The following is a 6,665-nucleotide window of genomic DNA, read 5'->3' as shown; positions in this document are numbered from 1 at the left end:
TCACTACATCTCTTGACAGTTGAACATGTGTGGGACATGACGAAGCGGCAACTTACTCGTTCTCTAGGACCCGCAAGAATCATTCCCGAATTGTGACAAAAGGCCCAAGATGCTTGCGGCAGTCAACCGCAAGATGCATCTTCATCATCATTTGCATGTGAGACTATGCAGTCGCCTGCATTGCCGCCAGAGAGCGGCATACTGTCTATTGTTGCGACTGTTTTGGTATCCTTTACTGTGACATGTGTGTTGCATTTGGTTTGAACTTGTTATCATATACTTCTACAAAGATGACCTGTCTTGCCAATAAAGTGACTTTGTCCTTCAAGGTACAGCATATTTTCCGGAAGTTTATTTCTTCTCGCGTTGTGCATAGTGCGAGTAGAGTAACACCTCGTTCCTTTCTGTGTCGTTCACCGTAGCAAAAGAATTTAAGGAAAACTGTTAATCATCTCTCGTAATAATCGTGAAAAGCTACCTCGCCCAACATTAGTGTATTTCAAGACACTATACTGAGGACACGAGCTCTCCTTTCTATAGTTAACGAATCTACATCAGTCAGACACTTTTCAGCTTTCCCCCTTAATTGAGACATTAGTCAAGTCTGAAATTGCAATAGATCAAATCATACAAATACCTGGCCGTAGAAATTCGTAGGGATGTGTAAACGATAAGATCACCCGTAAGTAAAGCAGTTGGTAAATTTCGGTGGAATAATAGGGAAATGCAATTAGTGTGCATAGCAGATTGCTCACAAAACCCTGCTGCGACTAATACTACAATGTTGCTCAAGTGTATAGGACTCTCACCAAACAACACTGACAAGGGGCATCTAGAAAAGGACAACACGAACGTGACAGTAGGACGTAAATGCTGCAGAAACTTTAAAACAGACGCAAACTATTTCGAGAAAGCCTATTCACAAAGTTTTAAGAACCTGCTTTAGATAATGTGCTAGGAATGTGCTATAATCTCCTACGTATCTCTACCCTAAGAATCGCGAGGACGATGTTAAACTAATTACAGCGTGCTAGGAGGCGTTTAAGCAATTCTCACGCTGCGTACGTGAATGGAACGGGAAGGAGACCAAACAGCTGGTACAGTGGGCAGAGCGCTCTGTCGTGTACTTCGCAGTGGTTTGCAGAGTACGGATCTAGAATTGCATGTAGGCTGAAACAATTTGCGTTTACTAAACACAGTGTATTAACCTCTTCACTGCGCGAGTGAAACTTGCATCAACCGTATCAACCATCACAGACGCCTTCACCGTCGGCCGTGCGTTGCGGCAGCGGCGGCGGCAGTAAACCAAAGAGCGCGGACAGGGCTGCCGCCGTGCGTTCGCGCATCGCGCTCGGTCGGTGCTCCACGCCCACACGGATCCCGTCGGCGGCTGAATGCTCCCTCAAAAGCCGACAGCTACCGACAGAGTAACTAGGGGTATTTTACGACTCTTGGCGGCTTCCATTATCCCTTCACTGGCGGGCTATACCAGTTCCAGTGCCGTAGGACGAAAGCGAGCTGCATGCCCACTGGTCGACGATCTGCTGACAGCAGAAGGCGAGCTGCGAGTAAGCGCGAGTTGCGAGTGACGCGTTCTGTACGTGTCCTGCGCTTCACCGAGCAACCGCAAGCAAAGACGTTACGTCATGCAGAGTATCCGGCGCCCCGTCTCACAACGCAACATCATTCTCACCTGAAATGCTAATTAAATCAAGACCCTACGCTGCCGACAGGCGTTGATATACATCAACGAGGACAGTTGAAAATGTGTGCCCCGACCGGGACTCGAACCCGGGATCTCCTGCTTACACGGCAGACGCTCTATCCATCTGAGACACCGAGGGCACAGAGGATTGTTGCGACTGTAGGCACTTATCCCTTGCACGCTCCCCGTGAGGCCCACATTGCCACCTTAACGTCCACACACCACATTAGTAGTGCCCCTGCCCATTACACTCATTACTCGCGGCACACACAATTTTACCGAGCCCCGTAAGAGTTCGGGCAATACGTGACATCTGCACAGAAGAAGGAGGACAGTGGCCGCTTAGCCTTAACTATATGAAGACGGTATCTGTTCTTTCGGACATTCCGCTTAGGATGCCTCAGCTACTTGTATAAGACGTAATTTGTTTTCAGTGCGACTCATAGAAAAAAATGGGAACGAGGACGTGACAACCAACTAAAAATTAGGAAGGCTGCTGCTTAAGATTGGCATTCATTTTGAACTCTTCAAATATGCTAATGATCTCACACAATTTAGACTATTCCTTTCTTGTTTTTTTTAATTTAACAAAAGCATTTGATTGTGTCGACCATGCGATATTTCTGCGTACTTTGGAATATTATGCGATTAGGGAAAAAGCTCAACAAGGGTTTACATCATATCGAAAAGTAAGAAGCAGCAGGTTGTCCAGAAGAGATTTAAATCTGACTGGGTTCACATAAAGTGATGGGTGGCACAGGGTTCTGTTCTGGGTCCGTTGCTTTTCTTGCCATATATCAATGACCTGTCACTAGGTATAAAAGATGACGCAGGTGTTACTGTGAAAGACGTGAGTCGTAAAATAAATGTTACAGCTAACAGAGTAGCCAGTAACATCGACACGTGGCTCTCAAGGGACAGATTGACGCTTAACTCCAATAAAACGCAGTGCGTACAGTTTCCCACACGAAACTTGCTGATCAAACAGTCAATGAAATCGATTATTTTAAATTCTTAGGGCTGAGGATAAATGGAAGGTTTTCTTGGAAGTTGCACGCTCGAGATCTTGTGCAAAAACGGAATGATGCTATCTTTACTATAAGCAAGATCTCAACCGTCTCTAACACTGAAATGCCAAGGATTGTCTGTTTTCTTTATTCTCACTCTATCATCTGGTGTGGCGTTGTATTTTGAGGCAACTCTGCGCATTCACCAAGAATGCTCTTCAGTCAGAAAAGGGCAGTCAAACTGCCTTGTGGCGTCAGATCCCGAACCTCATGTAGGCAGCTGCTCACAGTCGTACCTATACATGTATTCCGCGTCAAATGTCGAACTTCGCCGGCACGGTAGCTCAGCATGCTCAGTCAGGGGTTAGCTACCCTCTGTAATAAAAAACTGAGTGAACGGATCAACGAAGAACCTGAACGGCTGTCATCGGACGTCCGCCCTGAACAAATTCAACGAACAATATTGAACAAAAAGAGATCTTAAAAAAAAGGCGTTGTTGTGTTGTCCTAATCATTATCATTTCATCCCCATCGACGCACAAGTCGCCGACGTGGCGTCAAATCGAAAGACTTGCACCCGGCGAACGGTCTACCCGACGGGATGCCCTACTCACACGACATTCATTTTATGTATTCCGTCATCGGATTTATTGGTAATAACAATCTGTCAGAAGAAGCTACAATATTCATTCGGTTAATACAAGACCAAATAATGTTATGCACTTGGATATCACTTCCTTAAGCATTGTACAGAAAGTTGTGCGCTACACAGCAGTTTTAATTTTTAATAGGGTTCCAGCCGAACTACAAAAATGGAATGATAAAGCTCAAGTATTCAGATCCAGGTTGAAAGGTTTCCTTGTGGCACACACCTTCTATTCCCTACAGAAATTTCCCGCAGTAGTTGAGAATTTTTCTCTGTAATGTGTCATTCATTCGATAAACTCTTTCACAATTTGTTTCATGTTTTATTAATTCTTTCGTTTATAAATTTTCTAATTAGCGTTCTTTAAGTTTTGTACTGACTCGCCCCACGACCAAGTAGTTGCAGGTCCCATCATCCCAAGAAGAATGATACATAAATAAATAAATAGATAATAACATACTGGAAACAGAAGACAATCCCCAAATAATGAGACGAGATAAAAATTATATCGTTATTTATTAATGCAGATCGGCCCGTTACTCATATCTTCAGAGGTATTAGCTTGTTGAATACTGGATACAAAATGTATACAAGAGCTATAACAACAGTTCAAGAACAGCGCAATTTGTCATAGAAGATACGAAATGGATTCCATTATAGTCGCTCAGACAGTAAGTCTTCATTAAAAAACAGCTGATAGAAAAATAGACGCGAAATTTAATCCAAAAACTCATATTGCATTCATCGACTACGCCAAGAAACGAAGAAGGCCGAAGGAAATACTTGAAAACAAGGGATTTCCAGAACACCTGGTGCACGTTATGCGAGTGAATCTGTTGTCAGATCAGATGAAACCTGTATCCAAATGACTATTAGTGTTCCATAGACCCTTTAAAAAGAACGTATTGAGGAATAGAAGCGAGTACAGTCCAATTTCGATGTACACTGCAGTAATTATTAAGAACTGTAAAGGAAATTGGCAACGTGATTACAAAATATATTAATCTTGTTGGTCATCACATTATACCGTGTAACAGAATCATAGCATCAGAGGGAAGTTAGTGTCTCTCAATTTAAAGTTACAAAGGAAGTAATTCAAAGGTACAAAACCGATGAGAAAGCTAAGGCTATGTGATACAAAGCATGTGTTGATCGCAGCGTATATTCCGAAAGCAACAGTGTTACGATGCGTATATTTTGTGGATGTTGAACGAAATTTATTAAAAGAGTCTAACGACACTGGTAGAAAGAGATTTACTCTACACAAATATGCAAGAGGTAAGAAAAGACGCAGAGCAGGGAAGGCGGCAACCTCTAGCTGGGAGAGTCTAAATTACCGATCACGTTAACTACCTCGAAGTTTTCAGATGCAATCTTGTGCCGTAATGTTACAGCGAGAAAACAGCAAGCAATAAAGGCAATGGAACACCGCACTTAAAATCTACATCAAGAAAATTTTCCATCACTCATATAGAGTAAGAGACGTCGCGGAATGAGATGAGATGATAAACGTAAAGAATGGTGAGATTATGAAATCAGTTGGGAAAATTGCGAGGAATGAAAGAAGTGAAAGCTATCTTAAAGAATGCGCTTTTCTCAAATTAAGGCGTGTAACTACTGTGTGGAGTCCGAAAGTGCATGTTCTCTCTCTCTCCCTCCCTCTCTCTCTCTCTCTCTCTCTCTCTCTCTCTCTCTCTCTCTTCCATCTGCGGCAGACATATTGACCCACCTCCGGTCTTTGATCGCCTGATTTGTGATTAAGATGCCTAAGGAGGACGACTGCTGTGGGAATGAAAGACGTAAAACAAGCAAAATAACTTATTTAGAATCTGTACAATCTACATCTTCAACGATGGAGGGCGAAACTGAGATATCGCTTAAGTTGATGTGTTATATTGAAGAACGCGAAATCGTTGTTCATAAAGAAGTGTTAATGAGATGCTTCGAAGAAACATCTCACAGATATAATATTCGTTAGAGTTATTGAGGGAAGTTTTACGGAGTCCATTTCTATGCGAAAGACATACGGTGATAAATATACTGTAGAGTGTGATGGCTAAAAAAAAAACGTTTCAGTCATCGTGTAACGTGTAGGTCGCCCACTCGCTACGACAATGACAGGTTTTAACCTATCAGAAGAGAGACTTGGGAAGATAAAGGAAACGAAGTGTACCGATAGGAGCTATTTACGCTACATTAACGTCTTTTAGACATAGTCACAGAACCTGTTTCCAAATATTACCAGTTTCGCCCATACATTGTCCGACTTCGGTATGCACATGACAGTCGGAATATGACGAAGAAAGCGCCTACGACACGGCTAGTCAATGAAGGAAGATGACGTCGGTTCTCCCAACAGCCGCGCCTTGTTGAAAGTGTTAAGCCCTTGCCTCCTTTCTATCCGATAAACAACTCACAAAAGTTAATCGTGGAGCCTGAATAAAGGTACAAAATTGGTATTCTTTGCGTGCCCACAGTATTAGGAGAGAGGGGAAATGCGTAATGTGTCAGAAATGAGATGAACGAAATGTCTGTGGATCGACAGGTATTCCTTTAGTCTGATAGATGAGAAGCCACCAACATTATTTTTATGGCGTTAGAACATTAGTTTTAACAATCTGCATGTTACGATCTCCTGCAATGGGGAAACTTTTAACTCTAGAGAAAGGTCAATAGGACTGTTTTAGTAGGAAATTTAAAGTAGTTTAACTTTGCACTGAGAAACATTTTCTGTAGGAGGCACGATTTTCAAGAGAGTCAATAAAAACATAAAAAAGTGACCTCGAAACGCCACCTCCGTCCACCCCAACGCTCACACCCCACCAGTCTGGATTTTTAATATGTTATTCATTTACATTCGCTGCTACCACTGTGTAAAGACTTGCGACAACACGAATTTTTTCCCTATTTTTCTTTCGTTGCCTGAACTACAATTTCAGTGACTGTGTCCCTATTACTTAGTTTCTTTTGTCGGAAATCAAACTGCGTTACGCCCACGCCTCTTTGTTTCTCCATTGTCACTCTGGCGGGTAAGCAGCTACACGGCCAGTGGGCAGTCGAGCACAGTGGGCTTGTCGGCGTCGCGCCGGCGTCGGTGTCCCCCTAGCACGCCGCCGGTGCCACAGGCGCGCGCTAGCGGCGGTCAGCGCCGACAGGTCAACGGCCTTGCCGACCTCCGCGCTTCAGCCGCCTCCTCGGCAGCGAACCGGGGAAACAGGGAAAGCGGTGAGGCGGGCAACTACGGCGAATGACGAAATAGTTTTGGAGATTTCACGACAGAGGGCTCCGGGTTCGCTCGTTACTATCG

General features: G+C 43.7%; 1 non-coding gene across 1 annotated transcript; it reads right to left on the bottom strand.

Moving 5' to 3' along the window:
- Nucleotides 1-1,770: 1,770 nt before the first annotated feature.
- Trnat-ugu lies at nucleotides 1,771-1,845 on the bottom strand. The gene has a single exon. It is a non-coding gene; the product is annotated as a tRNA-Thr (tRNA).
- Between the last annotated feature and the right edge of the window lie 4,820 nt (nucleotides 1,846-6,665).

The sequence above is a fragment of the Schistocerca piceifrons genome, chromosome 6, assembly GCF_021461385.2.
Source record: "Schistocerca piceifrons isolate TAMUIC-IGC-003096 chromosome 6, iqSchPice1.1, whole genome shotgun sequence".
NCBI lineage: Eukaryota > Metazoa > Arthropoda > Insecta > Orthoptera > Acrididae > Schistocerca > Schistocerca piceifrons.
Note: the sequence above shows the minus strand (reverse complement) of the source record. Positions and strands in the feature narration are given on the sequence as shown.